The sequence below is a fragment of the Syngnathoides biaculeatus genome, chromosome 7, assembly GCF_019802595.1.
Source record: "Syngnathoides biaculeatus isolate LvHL_M chromosome 7, ASM1980259v1, whole genome shotgun sequence".
NCBI lineage: Eukaryota > Metazoa > Chordata > Actinopteri > Syngnathiformes > Syngnathidae > Syngnathoides > Syngnathoides biaculeatus.
The window spans coordinates 20,455,634-20,466,876 of record NC_084646.1 but is presented as its reverse complement, the minus strand read 5'-3'; the positions used below and the strand labels follow the sequence as shown (position 1 = coordinate 20,466,876).

Here is an 11,243-nt window from a genome sequence, read left to right as displayed (position 1 = left end):
ATTTCCCTTATTAAGCGATACTAAACCTTACAAACACAACACGGCACATATTTACTCACAGCAAGATAGACTATGTAGAATAAAAACAAAGATAATTTGTGTAAACAAGTTATTCTATTTACCAAATAACAGAAAATTCTTTCAGTTTCTTTCTTGGGTCTTTCCCTACTTGCAGTAAATTTAGTGTTGCTTATTATAAGTAGCAGTGCAGGATATCGCAGAGTTCATCTGTTCGAAAGATGGTTTTTCTCTGTAACAGAAACTGTCACAATTTAGTTTAATTTGCAACAAAGATGTCAGAGTATCAGTTCCCATTGTTTTCCTATACTCTGTATGTATTTTCCTCACATGGGTGACAACTCTCTCACTGTTGGCATTAAAGTGAGGAAGGCAGAGCAGAACTTTGTAAATCTCTTTCATCAATGGAAAGCGATCTCGCCCAAATCTTCTTTGTTTCCTTTCGGCTTGTCCCGTTCGGGGTCGCCAAAGCGTGTCATCTTTTTCCATCTAAGCCGTGCATCTTCTTCTCTAACACCCACTGTCCTCATGTCCTCCCTCACAACATCCATCAACCTTTTCTTTGGTCTTCCTCTCGTTCTTTTGCCTAACAGCTTCATCCTCAGCACCATTCTACCAATATACTCACTCTCTGAACACGTCCAAACCATCAAAGTCTGCTCTCTCTAACCTTGTCTCCAAAACAACTTTGGCTGTCCCGCTAATGAGCTAATTTCTAATCCTATCCAACCTGCTCACTCCAGGCAAAAACCTCAGCATCTTCATTTCTGCTACCTCCAGTTCTGCTTCCTGTTGTTTCTTCAGTGCCACTGTCTCTGATCCGTACATCATGGCCAGCCTCACCACTGTTTTATAAACTTTACCCTTCATCCTAGCGGAGACGCTTCTGTCACATAGAACACCAGACACCTTCCCCCAACTGTTGCACCCCACTTGGACCTGTTTCTTCACTTCTTTGCCCTTTGAGCTTGCCAAATGCACTTTTTAATTTCAATATGTGTGGCCAAAAACACTCTGGGTTAATTGGTCTTCCATCTTGGCTTTTCTGAGGGATGAGAGCATCACATAGCAGCTGGTAATCTTCCCACTTGTCCTTTAATTCCTCCTGATCCAGGTGTTGTGCAAACCTGTCAGCCAACCTCACAATGTGGCTGTAATCTACATCCTTTCTCGAGTCCAACACCAAATTTACCAACAATTTCTTCAGCAGCTGTTCCATTTCTGGCATTACATCACCAATCATGCATTCTTCTGTTTTGTAAGAGTACGTTGAATAAATCGATGTGAGGTAAACTGAGGAAGTGGAGAGTGAGAGGGTCCTGTAGCCTATCACTGATTGGTTCGATTTTCCCTGGCCTTTCAACATCTGCATGACTGGCAAAGTCGCTTTTGAGAGCCTCAAATAGTGTCAGAGTTCTTTCTAGCACTTTTTGCAGAGATAGCCATCGTGTTGGGCAATGCTTGAGCATTTGTTCATGCTCAGTGTTTGTAAATGTCACGTCCCATTGGAACGAGACTAGGACCCAAATGCAGGACTCGGACAATGCCAGGTAGTTCAAGGAGAAACGTTTATTATATGCCGAGGTCGGGGATTGAGCAGGCAGTCCGGTGCAGCAGCGGTAGTTGGGACGTCGGGCGAAGAGAGCAGGTGAGCGGGCAGGCAGGAGTTGGTACACAGGAGAACGATCAAGGCAGGCAGAAGTATCAAAGGAGTCAGGCTTACAAGGGTGGTCGGAGAACGGTCGAAGGTCGGTACACACAGGTTCGATCAGGGTTACCGGAGCACACGAACGGGACATGAAGATCAACGAACTGGCGTCCACCACTCGTCATCGGGGTGATATAAATACACAGACTAATCAGCCTGCATGAGACGCAGGTGTGCGCCTCAATCGGGCACCCGCACAGCTTGTGCTGGAGTGGCAGGATCATGACAGTACCCCCCCTCAAAGGGACGGCTCCCAGACTTGCCTAAACGAAAAAACACAGACAATAATTAACACAGGCAGGGGTGGGCGGAAGGGGGTCCGAAAGGGGGTCCGGAGGAGGGCACCCCCCCCCCGGACCCCAGTCTGGTGGCCTTCCAGGCCACCAAACGCAAGGTGTCCGGGTGGACAGGTCAGGAGGACGACCTGGACGCCAAGCACCAGGATCCCCACGGTGCGATTCGGGCGGACGACTTCTGTGAGGAACCAAACGGCGAAGCAGGAACCTGAACGAGGCAGGCCACTGCTCCGGACGAGAACCTCCCATGCCGTGGTTGCAAGACGACCAGGGATTGGTCACCACAGAGGCAGCCGTTGATTGGTCACCAACAAGGCCAGGTCATGACGCGGCTGGGAGCCATCCGGAGCGAATAGGATGATGGAGAGAAGGACCCGAGCCATGACCGCCACCATTACCATTACAGCCATCCTGAAGTCTCTCCAGCTCCGGGGTGGCTCATCAGAACTCCCCAGCTCCTCCTGGACAGGAACGTGAGAAGGCGGCGACACCATCGCCACCTCCTGGAGAGCAACGTGAGAAGGCGGCGACGCCATCGCCACCTCCTGGACAGCAACGTGAGAAGGCGGCGACCCCATCGCCATCGCCACCTCCTGAACAGCAACGTGAGAAGGCGCCCACCCCATCGCCATCGCCACCACCTGGACAGCAACGAGAGAAGGCGGCGACACCATCGCCATCGCCACCTCCTGGACAGCAACGTGAGAAGGCGGCGACACCATCGCCACCTCCTGGACAGCAACGTGAGAAGGTGGCGACACCATCCCCGCCCCCTCCTCCTGGACAGGAGCTTGAGAAGGTGGCGGCACCATCGCCACCTCCTGGACGGGAACATATGGACTTGCCCGTCGCCGTCGGAGCAGGAACAGGCGACGACCGCGGACTGGTCGCCGACAGAGCAAGAACGGGGAGCGACCGCGGACCGGTTGCCACTGGTACTCCAGGGCACGGACGAGAAGCTGCTGTGGAGACGTCGCCACCTCCTGGACAGTTCTTTCTATCTATTTTTAGTTATTTTTATCGATAAGATTTTAATCGAGATATATATCACTACAGTTAACTTCTATTTTTTCCCCTTTTTTTGCACTTAGACTGCAATGTCCATGACTTGAAATCAAAAATATTTTTTATTTATTACTTGGAGAAAATATTTACATTAAATGAAAAAATAATTTTAATAAAATGAAATAATGGGAAAAACTTAATTGAAGAATAAAATAATGTAAATATTTTTCATGTCAATGGCACTAAGACCATTGTTGGCTTTATCCCATGAATGTCATTAAGAAATCGGGATAAATAATAAAATCTTTACTGTCTGAATCTTTACTGTCTGTGAATCCGAAAACACAGATTTCACTACGTCAGAGAAGTGGTCAGCAGCCATAAACGGGATATCGTGCTCTGCAAGACAATGGCAGAAGAGAATTTCTGCATTTGTAACTTTGTGGGATGCCGCTGGATCAGCAGTAGAGATGAAGTGCTTGGTCAATAAGACGTGTGATTTGCTTTTTGCTACATTATCCACGTGTCCGGCAGTTTTAAAATGGCTCTTCAGATCATAAAATCCACTAGCAGCAACTTTCACATCCTTTTTACACGGAACGCAGAAGGAGAACTCAGGACCTTTTGTTGACGATTTAATTCATCCAGCATATTCAACTTGGAGGGACTCCCATTCTTTTCGGTTTCGACCCAATCCTCGAGTTCTTCTCTTCATACTTGGCGGTCCTTCCATGCTTACTTTCACGATTATAACGGTTGATTCTTCGATTACAACACAAATGCCTAACTTCCAAATATACGTGATGCGCATGGGTAAAATGAGATCGGTCCTACAAAAAAAACATACTTTTTTAAAAATATCTTTTTTCCCTTACAAAAGTTGTATACGGTGTACACAATTTGAAATGATCAAAAAACGTATAAAACACAGGAAAAATGTATACGTTGACAGGCATGTGCCTGTTTAGTGCCACTTTAAATGGAGATGAATGAGAATAAATATATTTCCACTCGGGCATCCACCAACTGAGAATTCAATTCTTGCAGTGTGTGTGCCATCAGCTGATTCTCTTTTCAGGAAGCAGACTGATCCATAAATCCAGTAAGACATACATGTACACACTTGTTATCTAATGGCAAGCATATGAGGCGCAGATGATGGCTGCATGAGACATGCTGACAAAGGTGAAGAGAGGCGGCCCATGGCAGGACACCCAGCTTTCAAACACGCCGTCCAAACACATTCTCTAAACCTCTGTCCTGTTTCCTGTTTACAGCAAGCCGCTATTGTCCACCACACATATGCATGAGCCCTTCAAGTGGAACAATCGGGTCAGTGGTAAGGAGTCTGAAAACACACATCCATTTCCTGTTTGCGAATCATCCATTCCATTTCACTGGCATTTCAGTGAAGTGATGCAGCTATTAGCGGGACAACGAGCCGTGGCTTCTGAATTGTGTGCGCTTTTACAATAATAGGAACTCCCTCGTTCTTGCCAGGGTGCATCCTGTTGATTGCAGAAAGCGTCTCTGACCACAATGTCATTGTGACTGGACGGCGGAGTATTGAGGCCACATTTTAAAAGTACTAAATAAGTAAAAAACAAAAACTAATACATTGTAATTTCAAATGACTAAAATAAAGTAAAAACTCTCTAAAAAACATTTTTCAAGACTACAATTTTTTGTTAATGAATAATATCAGCCTAAATGTCATAAAATTATGAATTTGTCTCTCAAAAATATGTTATATTATGCCTTTATTCTCATAATAAAGACTTTCAATATTATGGTTTTGTTCTACTTTATTAACTTTATCTACTTTGTTCTCATAATATAACCTTTTGCCTTGTAATATATGTTTTTATTGTAATATTACATTTTCTTGATATGTTACAATATTAAATTGGATTATTCCCATAATTTTTGACTTTTGGAGAAAACACACTCTCACCTAAACACAAACACACAGGCACACACACATACTGTCGGATTTCAGGCCAAGGAGGATTCCCTTCCTGTGAATGAGTACAGCATCGTTAAAAATATTCTCAAGTTATTTTTTCTCCATTCTTTCCCCACTTCAATGTTTATGATAATCAAAGAACTCTAAATATAGACAAAAATTTTCCAAGTAAACAAAAACTGATATTTTTAAAAGGTTAATTTTTCTTATTTAAGAAAAAAAATCAAAGCTACCTAGCCCTGTGTCAAATAGTTATGGCACACCTTTTTAAATAATGAATTAACAGTGGCACATTTTTTGCTTCATCTTCACTGATCACACTCTAGCCCGGTTACCTGCAGATCCATTCAATCTAGAAATCACTGAAGGAGAAATTCTCTAACAAAATGAAGTTGGCCAAGAGTGCAAAAGCTGCAACAAATTACCACAACTAATTAACAATATATTGGTCCGCATAAAGCCATTTCTAAAGCTTTAAGGACTCCAGCAAACCACAGTGAGAGATCCTGGACACAAGTGGCCAAAATGAGTGTCTTTTGTAGGGTTTCCCAGTTCTCCCTTAGAGATGGGGTGAGAAGCTCGTTCATCTGAGAGGGGCTCAGAGCAGAGCCACTGCTCCAACTAATTGAGAGGAGACCGATTTCATGGCTCAGGCATCAAATTACGATAACTTGTTGGCACCATGTAGATTGGATTCTTCCCAAGGACTCCAAAACCAATGAAGACTAGAATATCCACAAGTGCAAATGTAAGTGTGAATCCTTGTCAACTGCGAATGAGTTGTGACAACTCCAGGCTGTACCCTAACTGTTGCCCCAAATTCAGTTTGAATAGGCTTCACCTCACACACAACGCTAATGACGACAAGCACTTTAGAAAATGGATCTACCTTGTTGCTGTCACTCTTTTCTTTCATAAAAACATTTTTTAAATTATTTTTTACATTCAAATACAGGATGCCTCCGTTTACAGTGGTTATGACATATGATGTTTTAAAGCTATGACAAGTTTGTTTATGGGTTGGATTTAATTGTGACTTTACTATTGTGCTATCATACGTTAGTGATAGACAGCGTGTATCTTGGAATTCAGGTTGAAGTACCGCTACAGCAACAGAACTCCATTTAAAACAGGTCACCCAGTATACATTATATGATCAGTACATTGTGTCAACATTGACAAACAAGATTTCTCATGCCTGAGCACTCAACCAGAATGCCTTGATTCTACTTGTGTCATTTATAGTAACACGTGAGAGACAAAATGAAGAAACCTCTAAAGGGGTTCATCCTCATGTCACTGCAATCTTTCTTAGGTCTGAGCCAATGATAAGACAGTCAACACATCGAGTTGTGTATCTATTTATAAATCGGCACTTGTATATTGGACAGAGTCAGCTTTGTGTTTTCCTTTGCGCTGAGCTCTGGCTTTGCTCACACAAATGCTGTAAAGCTGTATTTCCCATCCAGCCAGAGAGATAAGAGATTTTCTGCTATTCTGGTTGACAGGAAGCCTTTGCACAACAACAATGAGCCTCACTGAAGACACATGCAAAACAAACCTGCACATTCCTGCTCACATTCTTTCAAGCTAGCCTGCTCCCTAAACACGTTTATGTGCATATGCATACATGTAGCAAAGCTGCTAAAATGCCGAAGCTTTGGGGACCGTTTTGATGGTACACTGACTAAAAAAAAGAAGCGTTGTCTTTGTGGTTGCAGGTAATTGTTCATTGATGTGTAAAGTATTTATACAACCTTTTCCGCATGGTAAAATTCCATCCATTTCCTGTACTGCGTATTTTGGCCATTGTCACTGGAAAGCTTTGAGAGAGGCATGGTACACGCTGTACATGTCAATCACAGCGCTGACACAAAGTCAGACAAGCATTAATGTTTCCTCTGCACAAGTCGTATATTACAGTATAGGCACCAAATACTATACTTGGAGTATTTTTGTTGTTTTTTGGGGGATGGGGAGGCTGGTAAAGTTGAATGACAGTGCATTTCCATTCGTTTCAATGGAGATAGATGGTTTCAAATATGAGGGGTTTGTTTGAGTTACGACCATAGTCCACTATATTTTATCATCTCATTTTTTAAAAAGTGTATTGCAATTTATTGCCAGAAGTGTACTTCAAAACACACGCAACAACACAATATGACAACTTATAGTTATTTGGATTATGAACCAGGGCTGGACGATTAATAGCAATTTAATCGTGATTTCGATTTTTAGCTTCTCACAGTAATAAAATAAATAAACAATGAATGAATGAATGAATGTGCCGAATGACAAGTTTGTGTCGTAAAAGCACCCTGAATGCGTCTGTGTTTGCTCGCAGCAACCATGTGACATTTGTTATTATCCCCTCCCCGATTGTGTATGTTTATTGACATCCAGTTGGAGTTTACTGTAAAACTAAACATGTAACAAAAATAATTACACATATTTTACATTTTAAATAAAAGACACTTAATTTTCGAAAAATCATCAGCCGAATGCTAGCACTCTGTTGAAAACCCCATTGACTGACATCACGGCAGGGGTTTAATAATGCATTACCCTTACAGGATCAAGGATCTCAAAGCACCTTACAAGTAATTTACCTTCAAATAAATATACACACAAACAAAACTGCAGTGACACATATAGACGACAAAACTATAAGAATACTTGGGGACATATAGTCTTCCTAATCTGTGAAAAAAAAAAAGGAGCTATATCAACAACGTTTGCAACGTTCTTCTTCAATTTTTACCTTAACTATCTTCTTTTTCTTTCGGCTTGTCCCATTAGGGGTCACCACAGTGTGTCATCTTTTTCCATCTAAGACTATCTCATACATCCTCCTCTCTAACATCTCCAGTTAGTCACCACACTTCCCCTAAGACGCCAAGGCACTCACAGCAGGAGCAGCAGGTATTTATTTTTATTCATTGTTTGGTATTGCTATTATTTTATTTTTATTATTTTAGTTGTTACTTATTTATTTTCTTGTTGTTGTTGTTTGAAGTAAATTTAAAATTGAGCTTTGGGAAAGCAAAGCAGATTTATTTATATAGCGGATTTCATACACAATGTAATTCAATATGCATATGCATATTTAAACACAAATAACAGCTTAAAAACATTTGAAACAAGGGGAAACATAAAAATACAATTAAAACAGCATACAGTGCAAGAAAGATAATTGATAAGAGGAAATGCTCTAAAAAGCATCACAAAAAAAAACATTTAACCTGGATTTAAAAACATTCACACATGGGGTTAATGTGGCTTTCGTTGTTTTTTTCATTTGTGTGCAACATAAGAGGTAAATATTGATTCACCATCTTTGCCTCGGACTCTGTGCTCCTTTATTTGAACTGAGTTTCTTGATATCAGAGGCGTAATGGGTTTATATACCATGAGCATTTCTTTCGTTTATTCAGGACCTAAACCAATTTAGTGATTTATCGACTGCTAGCAGAACTCTCAAATCTATTTTAAAGCTGACTGGGAGCCAGTGTAGAGACTTTGGAATTGGAGTTATATGTTTTGGCCTCTTTGCTCTGGTCAGAACCTGAGCTGCAGCTGTTCATTGCTCTTTTGAGGGACTCCAGTGAGAAGACCATTACGGTAGTCATGTCATAAATTGTGAGGAGCTGGACCCAAGAGTTACAGGAGGCAGATGTAATATGATGAACTGTTTATTGATGAAGGTTAAGGAGGTGATGCAGGTTGTGTTGGCAGGCAGCAGAGTGGACTCGTAGTAGGCAGTGGACAGAACAGGTGAATGGCTTGGTGGCAGGAATGACACGGGTCAGGAACACCAACGAGTATTGAGAACAAGGAGACACAAGAAATACCAAAGGAACAAGGAATATTGTGGCTTAGTTGAATCAGGTGGCCCCTGATACCGCTGGGAGAGGCTTCAAAACTTTGGAAAGGATCTTTGGAGACAGGCAGGCTTTAATACAGTCGCCCCCAACTTTTTATCACCGCGGAGCGGGGGGTTGAATACGTTAGATTGTTTGAATTTAATATCGTGTGTATTGAAAATCGAACAGAATAAACATGATCATAAATACTAATAATGAAATAAATGAAATCTTAAACATAAAAATACATATGGAAAAATAAAAACCACGAACCAGCAATTCCACATTTCTTTCTCTTTTATCTATACATATCTACACAACTGTTGTAATTTTTTAAAGTATTAATCACGGCATTTTTCAACAGATTAAATAAATTGGTCTGTTTGAACCATCTCTCCTCTCCCCTCTGCCTCATTTCACTCTGTTGGTGACTAAGCTCTGACTGGTCGCTATATTAACATTTAAATATGCCTTCAAAATAAGATACAGTAGATACACCACGAAAATGAATTTAAAGTGCATTAAAATTTTAACTCACCATAACGCTAACACCTGAGCTTCTTTCTCTGCAATGAGATGGTCCCATCTGTGGGTAATGGAAGACAATGACACCCGAAATGTGTTGCGCAGTTTATTCCGTTGTTTTGCTTTAGCTGCTGTCACTCTAGAAAACCCAGCTTCACACAGATAAGACGTCGGAAATGGCAACAGGGTATTCTGCCATGACTTTAATCCAGAACATGGGCAGAGTTCTTGTCTCGAAAATACCTTTAAAGTCTCCATCGTTTGCAATCTCCAGCAGTTGATCTTTTTGTGCACACACATGCTGGATTCACTTCGTTTGTTGATAAATGGGTCACGGATCCATCCCTTGGCAGTTTGTGGGTCCTTTTTAGTTGGAAAGTAGCGCTCGAACTCTTTTAATAACAAAGACAGTTAAGGAGGCACCAGCTGGGAGAATGAATGTGCTGCCGGTGCCGACTTTTTTCTGAGAGTAATCTTTGCAGCGGGTCTCGTAATTCAAACACTCACTTCGCGTCCAAAATGCTCCTCAAAAAGTCAGGCATGTGCTTTAATGTTGTTAATAACTCTTTTCTTGGAAGATGTAGGCTCTTCTTTTTTCCCTTCACTGAGCCTTTTCCCCTTCAAAAATAAACTTTCCAAAGACGTGTTTTTTATGCATTGTGCTAGGTTGTGAGGGTAAATTTGAGAAAAGGTGGATGTAAGTAAGAGAATCTGGTCATTTTTCAAAATAAAAGATAGTTCAGACGTGGCTAATGAATACAACGGAACTAATTGATTATTTCTTTGGCGGCCCGGTACCCGTCCGTGGTCCGGGGGTTGGGGACCACTGCTTTAATAGACCGGTGGTGACGAGGTGGATTGCAAACAGGTGCTGCAAACAGAGAGGGGAGAGGGAAGAGAGAGAGAATACAGAAATCCCCTCCCGGCTTCAAAATGTCACTGGGAGGGTATTACATGGCAAGTCAAGTCTACTTGAGATAATAGCATGGATGTCTTTCTCCTGGTCTGATTGGCACATGTAAACCTTCACTCTACATATGTTCTTCAGATGGTAGAAGGCTGTTTTAGAAACTGATTTGAAATGAGTTTTAGTAGTCTGGTTGGAATCGATCAGTACACCAAGGTTTTGTACTTGATCTTTGGTTTTTAAAGGGAGCGACTCCAATTATTTACTAACAGCAATCCTCTTTTTTTTTTTTTTTTACTGCCAGAAACAATTGTCTCAGTTTTGTTGTGGAAAAAGATTTTGCCTCATCCAGTAATTAATCTTACAATAATAAAATATAATAATACAATAATATGACACAATATCTCAATTGATCATGTGTAGACACTGTTAGATATAATTGTGTGTCATGTGCATTGATATGATAGTAGATATTAAGGGTCTGAAGAGTTTGACCCAAGGGGAGCATACACGGGTTAAACAGGAAGGCTCCAAGAACTGACTGTAAAGGGACTCCGTAGGTCTTTGTCATTCAATAAAATTGAACACGACCAATGGTTACAAAATAACTCCTTTCCTCCAGGTAGGACCTGATCTATTTAAGGACTGTTTCATTTAGTTCTACCCTTGTTTCCAATCTGTTCATCTGTATATTATGATCTACTGTATCAAAAGTTGCCTAGAGAACGAACAAGACCAGAATTGACACCTTTCCCAAGTCAGTGTTCAACCTTGTATCATTTAGCAATTTGTTAAGAGCAGATTCTGTCCCATCTAAAGGCCTTTGTATACTTGTGCATGCAGTGACCCCACATCACTGCTGCTGTCCCACGCGTTGTTTGCCTCTCCAGAACAACCCATGCGAATGGTTTTGAAAATGTGCTCCAGTTCTTTTTCAAGTCTGTTGTTCCTCCAA

General features: G+C 41.5%; 1 long non-coding RNA gene across 1 annotated transcript; it reads right to left on the bottom strand.

Annotated features, from left to right (window-relative positions):
• Positions 1-7,902: 7,902 nt before the first annotated feature.
• On the bottom strand, positions 7,903-10,173 carry LOC133503541 (uncharacterized). Its single transcript, XR_009795761.1, has 3 exons — positions 9,625-10,173; positions 9,395-9,442; positions 7,903-8,775 (listed from the first exon to the last, which is right to left on the bottom strand). It is a non-coding gene; the product is annotated as an uncharacterized LOC133503541 (long non-coding RNA).
• Positions 10,174-11,243: the final 1,070 nt, after the last annotated feature.